General features: G+C 45.2%; 1 pseudogene; it reads left to right on the forward strand.

Annotated features, from left to right (window-relative positions):
- Window positions 1–564: 564 nt before the first annotated feature.
- Window positions 565–12021, forward strand: LOC122673943 (annotated as a pseudogene).
- The last annotated feature ends 229 nt before the right edge of the window (window positions 12022–12250 follow it).

Below are 12250 nucleotides of genomic sequence, written 5' to 3' on the forward strand. Positions count from 1 at the left end.
TGGATCAAAGTATTAAACATAAGTGCCAAAACTGTAAGACTTTCAGAGGAAAACATAGGGAGAAAGATTCATGACATTTGATTTGACAATGATTCTTTGGACAGCAAAGGCACAGGCAACCTGAGAAAAATAGACAAGGTGGACTCCATCAAAATTAAAAACTTATATACAGCAAAGGATATGATCAGCAGAGTAAAAAGGCAACCCATAGCAAGGGAGAAAATATTTGCAAATTATTTTTCTAAAAAGGAATTGATATCCAAAATATATAAAGAACTTGTACAACAAAATGTTTAAAAACAGGCAAAGGATTTGAATAAAAATTTCTCCAAAGAAGGTATATCAATGGCCATTAAGTATGTAAAAAGATGTTCAACATCACTTGTCTCTGGGGAAATGCAAGTCAAAACCTCAATGAGACAACACGTTACACCATTTGGCTAGGTATTATCAAAAACCAGAAAATGCAAGTGTTGGGAAGGATGAGGAGAAATCCAAAGTCTGGGGCATTACTGTGGGAATGCAAAATGGTGCAGCTGCTGTGGAAAATGATATGCATGCACGTGTGCTCAGTCGTGTCTAACTCTGCAACCCCATGGACTGCAGCCCACCAGGCTCCTCTGTCCACGGGATTATCCAGGCAAGACTATTGGAGTGGGTTGACATTTCCTACTCCAGGGGATCTTTCCGACCTGGGGATCAAACCCACGTCCTTTGCATCTCCTGCACTGGCAGATGGATTCTTTACCACCTGGGAAACCCCCAGGGAAAATGATATGACAATTCCTCAAATAATTCAACATAGAATTATTGATCTATGATATGATCAAAGCAATTGATCATATATGATCCAGCAATTTCCATCCTGGGGTTATAGCCCAAAGAAATGAAAACAGAGACCAGAACAGCTATTTGAACACCTATGTTCACAAGCAACATTATTCACAGTAGCCAAAATGTGGAAGCAATTCATGTGCCCATCAATTGATGACAGATAGACAACATGTAGGACATACATACCATGGAACATTATACTATGAATAAATGATATGAGATTCAAACAAGTCTTGTTGTGGATATAGGTTTTGAGTTCTCTTTCTTCAATATCAGGAGGGGAGTACCTAAATCATTGGATAAGTTATGTTTTTAATTTTATAAGAAACTGCTGCCCTTCTTCTAAAACTGACTTCAGAATCTTGTACTTCATGAGCAATGTATGAAAGTTCTAGAAGCCTCACTTCTCAATGCAAGGCCATGCTTGATTTTTAGATTATTGCCTATTGTTATGGGTGTGAAGTGATACTGCATTGTGATTTTTGATTGTCTTCAATGACTAATGGTGACAAGCAAGTTATTACGTGCTTACTGGCCATTCATATATCTTATGTTGTGAAATGTCTGCTCAAATTTTTACTCATTTTAGTCCGATTGTTTGTCTTTTTGTTACAGATTGATTACAGTTTCTTATATATTTTAGAGTACTTTGTTAGCTATATGCATTGTAAATATTTTCTTCCAGTCTGTTTTATCTTTTCATTCTCTTAAAGTGCATTTTTATGAACAGAAGTTGTTGACTTTGATGAACTTGAGCTTATCACATTTCATTTTGTGGTTGATAGATTTTTTTTTTTATTGTTGCTTTGTTTTTGTTTCATGTCTAGAGACATTTTCGCCTACCTCAAGTTCAGAAAGATATATTTTCTGTTTTCTTCTAGAAGATTTAGAGCTTATGGTTTTATGTTTAGGTGTAAAATCTATCTTGTATGACCAGTAAGACTTGGGCAAGGAATCAGAGGACAGAAGGCACAGAAGACAGGTGAGGAGTCACAAAACTTAGTGATGGGCGGCTTGCAAAGTTTTCTGGGTTACTCAGGCTCCTTCTGAAGTTCTTATAATGGGCTAGTCAGAGGGATGAAGGCAGGGGTGGGGTCAGCTTCTCAGGCTTTTGGAAGACAGTGATTACCACTCCCCATCGCAGAGGGTCCCCACCCTTACTGCCTGTGGAAGTGGTCCCAGTTTTAAAAACAGCCGTGAACACCCCAGAGGCCGGGACACAAATGGCACGGCGGGTGGTGCACGACCTCCCCCTTCTCCGTGTGGGCTCGGGGGTGTGGAGCGGGCGCCGCTAAGGAGGGCCAGACGAGAATCTGAGGCCTCAGCCTGCAGACCAGAGCCGGCAGAGTGACCACGCCCTCAGGACTGTAGACGAAGAAAAATCTTCCCAGGGGAGGGCTTCCTGGCTGGGGAAGCAGGCTCTGAGCCTGAGAACCACGTGGAGGGGTGGTGAGAGGGTACCGGCCGCCACCAATGGCTTTAGGGGTTCCGTGGAGACAGCAGCAGCCCTCGTGGTCTTCGGCTGGGCCCAGGACCGGGGCTGTGGCCTCGACTCCAGGGCGGTAACGGCCCGACCCAAAGTCGGTGGGGCTGCTCCACACCACCTTTAGATCCAGCCTCTGGATTTGACTCGACCAGCCAGAATGTTTCCAAAATTTGTCTGTGCCCCCAAATAGGGGAATGTCCACCCAGACAAAGCACCAAATAGACAAACTGCAGGATGTCAGCTGGACTTTGTTTACTGCCGTGACTTCTACTGGGCGGAGCGGGGAGCACGAAATGCTCTGTTTCTGCGGAGTTTGAGCCTAAGGAGGATTTCAGTCTTGAGTGTTACGTAACAGCCTGGAAGCTAGTCCCGGAAAGAGCTGGCGCCCTGTCCCAGGCAGCACAGCGTCCGAGCATCACTCTGTTTAGCCTCAGACCTGGACATTCCAAAGGGGGGCCGCTTTGCTCATCTTTGCATTCCTCCTGCCTGGCATGTTCTCAAACTTGGTAGATATTTGAGCTCATTAATCAAAGGATGACTAAACAGTCAGGTGGCTGCCAGACTTGCGTGCTAATTAAGAATGTGCTTTGAGACCTTTCAGAGTCTTCTTTTTTTAGAAGTTATTACATGAGGAAAGTCTCTCCAGATCCCCTTGACCCTGGGGACCATTAGCTGGCTTTTGAGAAGAGCTGACCACCTCTCAGTGAGCCCACAAGTTCATCCTGGTCCTCTTCTCTTGGACTGTGACCATAAATGCTTTGCAGAATGTGATCTCATTTGGAAAGATGCTAATTTTAGAAATAAATCTATTTCTCCATAAACTTGAGTTTTGGTTCTGGAGGATGTTTTGGCCAAAATCTCCATTTGCTTAGGCACTTTTTTGGCTATGGCTTTTTGGCTTTGGTGATTCAGTAATGAGACGTGAGATGCTGGGAACAGACCTGCATTTAGACTTGGCAGACATGGGAGAACTGCTTTGTCTGAGTGATAAACAGGGAGAAGGAGACTCATTCCGACTCTTGAGTTTGGACATCTCAAAGCATAAACATTCAGCACTATCCCTGGCAGGCCCTAGGCCTGGGGCATGAGAAGTCTGTAAACAAGTTTGCAATGGAGAGAGACAGCTCACTGCTCCCGTGATGCTGACAACCGCCACACGGGCTCGCAGGCCTCTGCCTCCAGACGGCGTGTGGACGCCCTCAGCACTTTGCAGGGCACTGGGCAGTGGGCTGGGGCTCTCCCAGAATCACCCGGGATCCTGACTGAGCCCAGAGCTGACTCAGGCAAGAGGCATATCCACTTTCAGTGTTTTCTCTCCACTTTCATTTCTCCAAAGAATTGTTAATAATATTACACCACCTTATATTTTTTGCAAGCTTTATAATTTACTTAGCACTGTCACATATCTTGCACATTAATATTTTGAAACTATTAAACTGATGGTCTTTTTAAAACCTCTTCTCTTCTGCAAAGACTGCCCTCCAGATGTCATTCTGTTTTCATGGAATCAGGTAAGGGAGGTACGCAAATGCTTTGGGGAGGAGATGGCAGAGAAATGCCTCTCTGCATGAGAGAACGTGAGCAGGGCCTATGGCCGGGATGGAGGAGGAGGAGGAGCATGAAGTCAGCCAGCATCTCGGCTCCTGTTTCTCCCTCAGTTCGAGTTGAAATGCCAGAAGCTAGGGGAGGGGATTAGAGAGGTTGTGGATAAAGCCAGATGTTTCAGGATGTGTGCTCCAACCCCCCTCAGGACTCTGAGAGTATCCATTCCCCATGTTGGCAGGCCCCAGCCAGTGTGAGTGACCTCCAGCAGGAAGAGCTGGGGTAGTCGGCACTTACCTCCTATAGCCATAGAAAGAACCAGAAACAGGCACACAGCCTTGGGGACACAGACAGTAACTGAGCTAGAATGCAGTGGGCTTCCAGTGCAGAGACAGTTGTAGACCTCAACTTGCACTCTTTCTTCCGTGGTTGTGCTGTGGCAGAAGCTGCCCAACATGGACACTCTGAGAATAGGAAGGATATATGCCTTGGATGCCCTTGGTCTGGCCTTGTGAGCTATGGCCAAATATGGAAGCAAATATGGAAAGAATAGCCTTCACTACTCTCAGGTGCTCCCCAGGAGAACCTCCCACCTGTGGGGCTCCATGTTCTTTTTTCTTCTAATGGGCGAACGTCAACACTATGAGCAAAGTTGGAAGCCAAGTGTTAAAAAAGATGAGGTGACAGAGTGCCCATCGGGCAGTCTTTGAGCTGATTATTCACATGATTAACTGCATGTTAAATGTTAGAGCACATCATGGGACATGCCGGGCTGGACTAAGTACAAGCTGGAATCAAGATTGCGGGAGAAATATCAACAACCTCAGACACACAGGTGACACCACCCTTATGGCAGAAAGCAAAGAAGATCTAAAGAGACTCTTGATGAAAGTAAAAGAGGAGAGTGAAAAAGTTGGCTTAAAACTCAACATTCAGAAAACTAAGATCATGGCATCCGGTCCCATCACTTCCTGGAAAATAGACAGGGAAACAATGAGACTATTTTTGGGGGCTCCAAAATCACTGCAGATGGTGACTGCAGCCATGAAATTAAAAGACGCTTGCTCCTTGGAAGAAAAGCTATGACCAACCTAGACAGCATATTAAAAGGCAAAGGCATTACTTTGTCAACAAAAGTCCATCTAGTCCTATGGTTTTTCCAGTAGTCATGTATGGACATGATAGTTGGATAAAGAAGATTGAGCACCGAAGAACTGATGCTTTTGAACTGTGGTGTTGGAGAAGACTCTTCAGAGTCCTTTGGACTGCAAGGAGATCAAACTAGTCAATCCTAAAGGAAATCATCCCTGAATATTCATTGGAAGGACTGATGCTGAAGCTGAAACTCCAATAGTTTGGCCACCCAATGCGAAGAACAGACTCACTGGAAAAGACCCTGATACTGGGAAAGAGTGAAGGCAGAATGAGAAGGGGACGACAGAGGATGAGATGGTTGGATGGCATCACTGACTCAAGGGACATGAGTTTGAGTAAGCTCTGAGAGTTGGGGATGGACAGGGAGGCCTGGCATGCTTCAGTCCATGGGGTGGCAAAAAGTCAAACACAATTGAGTGACTGAACTGCATGTTAAAGACACCCTTTTCCTGATGGCCAGGGACCCACTTAGTTATCTGTTAATTCAGTTAAAAATAAAATTTCATTGTTTTAAAGTGCTGGCATTTTGTGGTTTATTTGTAATAGTACCCAGCATTACCTTAACTAATACAACCAGGCACTAATCATGCCTTTTGGTTTCAAAGACTAACAAATAGCAGAGCTACACTCAAAGAACACAGCCTAATGAGGAGGACAAGCAGATAAGTAAACAGCTTTTTCTATAGTGCGTCAAGTATAGTGAAACAACTGTGAAGAGGGTGGTGGCAGGTTGCCCAAGAGGGAAATCTAACAGAACTGGGAGTTGCCAGCCTGGGAAGCAGCACAGAGACTGGTGGAGGAGGTCTAAAGCATGCACGGGAATTCAGCACGAAGCACCCAGGGCACAAACAACATGGGAGAATTTTAGATGCTCCGCTCTAGATGAAAGAAGTCAGATTAAGGCTCAGTTTTCTATAATTCTTCTAATATGACACCTGCAGTAGGCAAATTGCCAAATAGAGACTGATAAATTTTGACCAGGGGCTAGGGATACAAGAAGGTGTTGACTACAAAGGACCATGAAGGAATTTTGGAAATGTTCCTACAAATGTTGATGGAAATGTTCTACATCTGATATTGATAGTGGTTACATGTCAGTATGTACTTGTCAAAGTTCATAGAAATGTATACTTAAATGGGTGAATTTAAATTATTATAACTCAATTTTTAAAATGCTCTGCAAAAAGGAAAATTTTATGTCTTTTTTTTAAAATAAAAAAGTAAAAATTATACCATGCAAACACTAATCAAAAGCAATCTGAATCAACAATTTTAATATAAAAATAGACCTCAGAAAAGAGAACACTATCAGGTAAAAAGTGAGATATTTCATAATGACAAATAAAATCATTTCATGTAGAATATCCATCCTAGATAAGTGTTCATGAAACAATAAAGCTTCAGAATATGTGCAGCAAAATCTAAAAGAGCTTAATGACAAATAAATGTGGTCAAAAAAAATTCTCCAACCATGAGAAACTTAAAAAGTAAGAGAAATTAAACACACACTAATCAGAGAAAGAAAAAATTAAAATAGCAGAAATCAGTGAAGTAGAAATAAAACAAAAGAGAAAGTTAAAATAAAAAATTTGACTGTTTGAAATGAACAATAAAGTAATAAACCTCTAGCCACATGGGTAAGGAAAAGCAACCAAAAAGCACAGATTACCCACTGGGGAACAGACGGGACAACACTGCAGATGCTTTATATATAAAAGATTAACAAGGGACACTGTGAATGCTAATCAATTTGAAAGCAAGTGGACGAACTCTTTGAAAAACATAAATTACTAAAATTTGCTCAATGTATGACTTTGATATCCCACTGTCTATTAAAATTGGAGAAAATTGAATTCATGGTAAAAATACTATAAAAAAGAAAAACCCCATTCCAGTCCCTAGTAAACTCTACCAAACAGTGAAAAAAAAAAAAACATAAAAACCCTTCTACACAACCCGTTCCAGAAAAGGAAGAGGAAAGAACACTTAACTACTGCTTTGTGAGAATAGCATTATCCTAACACCAAAAGCAAATTGAAACATCACTATAAAACTATAGAAAACAATATCTCTCATGAACATAAATAGAAAAGTCCTCACCAAAATATAAGCAAAGTGAATAAGCAGTACATAAAAGGGAAAATTTGCTATGACTAACTAGAGTCTTCCCAAGTTACGCAAGTTTGTTTTAACAGTCAAAACTCAGGGAATGTAGTTCACCCTATTGAGAGACTAAAAAGAAAACAAAACAAAACAAAACACACAATAGAATGAAAAGGCACAGATGACATTTTTTTCTTCCCACAAAATTCAACATCAGTGCAATGTAGCTAATCATAAATAGAAGGAAATTTTGGAAACACCTACAGCTAACACTCTACTGAACAATGATAGGTAATTATTTTCCCTTTAAGGTCAGGACTAAGGCAATTTAGTCACCTTTGTCACCACTTCTATTCAGTATTGCATGACGGCCCTTTCCAGAGCATTAAGGGGGAAAAAATTAACCCATGCGGATTCAAAAGGAATTAGTAGAACTGACTTTTTTTCACAAACAACGTAACTGTCTATCTGTTGTTGTTATTCACTCACCAAGTTGTGTCTGATTCTTCGTGACACCATGGACTGCAGCACGCCAGGCTTTCCTGTCCCTCACCATCTCCCAGAGTTTGCCCAAGTTCATGTCCATTCAAGCAGTGATTCCATCCAACCATCTCATCCTCTGTTGTCCCCTTCTCTTGCCTTCAATCTTTCCCAGCATCAGGGTCTTTTCCAATGAGCCGGCTCTTCTCATCAGGTGGCCAGAGTATTTGAGCTTCAGCTTCAGCATCAGTCCTTCCAAAGAGTATTCAGGGTTGATCTCTGTGAGGCCAGCAGAAGTAATGCAACTTAGATTAGGAGTAGGCCTTCCTACTATCAGGTAGCTTTTGCTTAACAATGACCACTGTTTGCCAATTAGGACCAATTAGCTTTCACCGATGTTTGCCAATTAGGAAATTAGGAACGGGGCGGAAACCCCCAAGGAAAGTCCCGCGCGCGCAAAAGTATTGACCAATGAAATTGCTTTGCAAACGTGTAACCAATCTGCTTCTCACCCTATAAATTTGTGTAAGAGCTTGGGCTCGGGGCTCTCCGACTCGCACCACTGCGTTGGTTGCGGGCGGAGAGTCCTGGCTCGAGTCAGTAATAAACTTCCCTTCCTGCGAGTTGCATTGTCTTGGAGGCCTTCTCTCTTCCCCCTCGGGTGTTCGGACATCGGGCATAACATTTGGGGGCTCGTCCGGGATCCCTTTACCGGGGGAAGAGAACACTTCCAGGACAGAGGGGAAGGATAGATAATAGCACCGGTGCTCAGGAAAACTCAGGGGGCCCGAAAACCCAGCGCTGTGTTGTCAGCTGTCCGTGTGTTTGTCTTTGGCTCTCCGTGTTTGTGTGTGTGTCGGCATTGTCTCAGGCAGGACAGGAAGTCCAGAGTAATTCCGGGGCCCTGCTGTAAAGCAGGGAGGTATCTGGCACAGGAGAAAGCTTTCTCTAGCTGGCATAAGGCCGAGGCCAGCAAGCGCACTGGAAGGCAGCCGGCTCTGTGGGAAGGAGAGTTCCTCTCCTGATCCTGAGTCTGGGCTGGTCAGGGGGCCCAAAAACCCAGCGCTGTGTTGTCGGCCGACGTTTGTCTGTCTGTGTGTTTGTCTTCGGCTCTCCGTGTTTGTCCATGTTTGTGTGTGTGCCGGCATTGTCTCTGGTTTTTAATTAGACTCTTTTCAGGCAGGAGTTTCAGTGAACAGGTGAATGGTTGTGGGGCAATTGATGAGTCCCGGCCAGGGCTACACTCTGGCGGACTCTGAAGGCCCTACAATAAGTGAGCCTCAGTAACCAGAGCCCAACCAGGTGAAACTCTCCTTTCACTATGATTGTCAGCAGCTGTTGCAGGAGCAAATTCTGGCAGAAGCGCAGAAACGGGTCCCAGGGGCCGACGGGAGGCCAACCGCCCAGCCTCATCTCGTGGACAAGAGGTTTCCTCTGTTGCGGCCTAACTGGGATTTTGAATGAGTGGAAGGTAGGGAGCATCTCCGAGTGTACCGCCAGACTCTGATGGCTGGCCTGCGGGCCACAGCAAGAAAGCCGATTTAGTAAGGCAAGAGCCCACTGAGAGCCCGGCAGCCTTCCTAGAGAGGCTAATGGAAGCTTTCAGGCAATATACACCTATGGACCCCCAGGCTGAGGAGTCACGCGCTGCAGTCCTGTTAGCATTTGTAAATCAGGCAGCCCCAGATATTAGGAAGAAATTACAAAAGATAGGGGGATTGGGAGAACAGACGATGCAGGATTTATTGAAAGCAGCTGAAAAGATATTTAATAATAAGGAGACCCCAGAAGAAAGGGAAGAATGAATTCGACGGGAGGAAAGGGAATTAGCTGAGAAGATCAGGAAGGATAGAACGAGGGAAAATGGGAAAAACCAGAGGGAGCTAGCCCAGATTCTTTATGTGGGGATAAAAGCCAGAACAGAATTGAGGGAACCTCAAGACCCTTGGACGAGAGAAAAACAGAAATCAAAAAGGCAGGCCCTAAAGACAGGGACACTGGGAAAACGAGTGCCCTAAGAGGGACCTAAGGAGAGGTACGACCCAGAGAGAGAGAATTTCCCCTGGAACTCGAGTTCTATATGCGGGGGAAGACAGTGACTAGGGGAGTCAAGACTCGGCACCCCTCCCCAAGTCCTGGGTAACCACAGAATGAAAAGTAGATCTGGGGACCCACCAGGTGTCCCATTCGTTTTTGGTGATACCAGAATGCCCAGCCCCTCTACTTGGAAGAGACTTGTGGCCGATGGCATTCCCTGTGGATATGTTGGATAATTGCAGTCATGAGGAACTGGAAAATTCTGCTGAAGATTACATGTTAGATCTGAGGTACGGGGACCCTGAAAATCTGGAATGTCTTCGTATTAGCCTGTCAAATGTAGGCTTTGTACCTCTCTATGGTGGAGATCACTCACAGCTATGGCACTTTACCTTGCTGATCAGTGGTGGGCTATTGAAAACATCTGTCTCTTCTAGAGAGAGGCTTAAGCAGGTGAGAACTCTTGGGGAGAGAGTGGTTAAAGCAGGAAATGGAGAGAAATGAGATCTCATTCCTGTGTCATAGCAGTACTGATTATGCTAAGATTTTGTGGAAGAAAGGAGAGGCCATTGGGTTTTATTCAGTTAAGCCTACAGAGCTGGGAGAATGACAGCCATGGATGGACTTGGATCCCTAGCCTTAAGAGATGAATAAATACCCCTTGGCCTGGGCTGAAACGGCAGGGATGGGACTGGCCAAACAGACATTCGGTCGTCATCAAGCTAAAGGCCTAGGCAACTCCTGTGAGGGTGAGATAGTACCCCATGAGCCAGGAAGCTAGGTGGAGGATCACTCCCCACATTCGACGTCTCATGGATGCCGGAATTCTCAAGCAGTGTCAATCCCCTTGGAACACCCCCTTACTGCTGGTGAAGAAGCCACGGGGGACAGATTAGCTGTGAGAAGTCAACAAATGAGTGAGTGACATACACCCCACTGTCTCTAACCCGTATACACTGTGTTGGACTTGAAAGATGCCTTTTTCAGCCTACCCCTGGCGGCCCAGAGCCAGGAGATATTTGCCTTTGAGTGGACCAAGGGGGAAGGCCAACCGGTAATCCCACAGAGGTTCAAGAGGCGCTGAGTGAGGACCTCTACGAATATCGGACTTGCCACCCAGAGGTCCTTCTGCTACACGATTAATAGCCTGGCAAGAGGTCACCTGTTTGGGGTATAAGATCAGGCAGGGGCAAAGGTGGCTAACCCAGGCCATGAAGGCCCAAGACCCCCCGCCAGGTGAGAGTGTTTCTGGGGACTGTTGGATATTGCAGACTGTGGATCATGGGGTTTGCTGAGAAGGCTTGGCCCTTTTATGAGGGAAGTAAAGAGACCCCAAACTGGACTTGGACTGAGCCAATGAAACAGGCTTTCCAGACACTCAGGCGGGCCCTACTAGAAGCCCCAGCCCTTGCCCTGCCTAACCCAAATAAGCCATTCCAGCTCTTTGTAGCTCCATGATTGCAGCGAGATACTGGCTGAGGCCCTGGTGGCATGAAAAGACTTAACTGATGTACCCCTAGACAACAGTGAGCTAGTATGGTTCACCGACGGGAGCAGCTATGTAAGAGATGGGCAAAGGAAAGCTAGAGCTGCCAAATATGGCTCCGTGAAGTTTTATGCATTGTGTGGCTTTGGTGGGGTCTTAAGTTGTGGTCTGACACACACTGCTGTTGTTCCTCTGGATTTGGTGAAATGCCGTATGCAGGTGGACCCACAGAAGTACAAGGGCATTCTTAATGGATTTTCAGTTACACTCAAAGAGGATGGTTTCCGTGGTTTGGCCAAAAGATGGGCCCCGACCCTCATTGGCTACTCCCTGCAGGGGCTTTGCAAGTTTGGCTTTTACATGCTTGGAGAGAATGCCTATCTGTGGCGCACATCACTGTATCTGGCTGCCTCTGCCAGTGCTGAATTCTTTGCTGACAATTAACTTGGACCCGCCTCCCACAGGGGTTCAAGAACTCCCTAATGAGGCTCTGAGTGAAGCTATGGAAGCTGCTAAAGTTCAAGTTCAAACCCAACCAGGTTATGGTAACACTCTGAGGGATGCAGCTCCCAAAATGTATAAGGAAGAAGGCTTAAAGACGTTCTACAAGGGGGTTGCTCCTCTTTGGATGAGACAGATACCATGAAGTTTGCCTGCTTTGAACGTACTGTTGCCGATTCCGTGGTGTCTGTGTTGAATAAGGAGAAGGGTAGCAGTGCCTCTCAGATCCCCAAGAGACTTGGATTTAGAGGTGTATGGAAGGGTATCATCATGATCAGCACTCTGACTGCACTACAGTGGTTTATCTATGATTCTGTGAAGGTCTACTTCAGGCTCCCTCGCCCTCCTCCCCCTGAGATGCCAGAGTCTGAAGAAGAAGCTTGAGTACACTCAGTAGATAAATGAAAGCAAATATGGACTGAATCTGCGTGTTGATCAGTGTTTGAGGAAAACACAACTGAACTAGAGATAATCCAGGCTTGCAAAGCGTGAACGAGGTACCGAGGGGAAGAGCCAGGGCAACACTGGGAGATTTCACTGAGGTAAGGCCAGGCAAGTACAGGTATCACTATATGTTGGTTCTGGTAGATACCTTCTCGGGGTGAGTGGAAGGGAGAGCTTAGAGG

Source organism: Cervus elaphus, chromosome 18, assembly GCF_910594005.1.
Source record: "Cervus elaphus chromosome 18, mCerEla1.1, whole genome shotgun sequence".
In the NCBI taxonomy this organism is placed as follows: domain Eukaryota; kingdom Metazoa; phylum Chordata; class Mammalia; order Artiodactyla; family Cervidae; genus Cervus; species Cervus elaphus.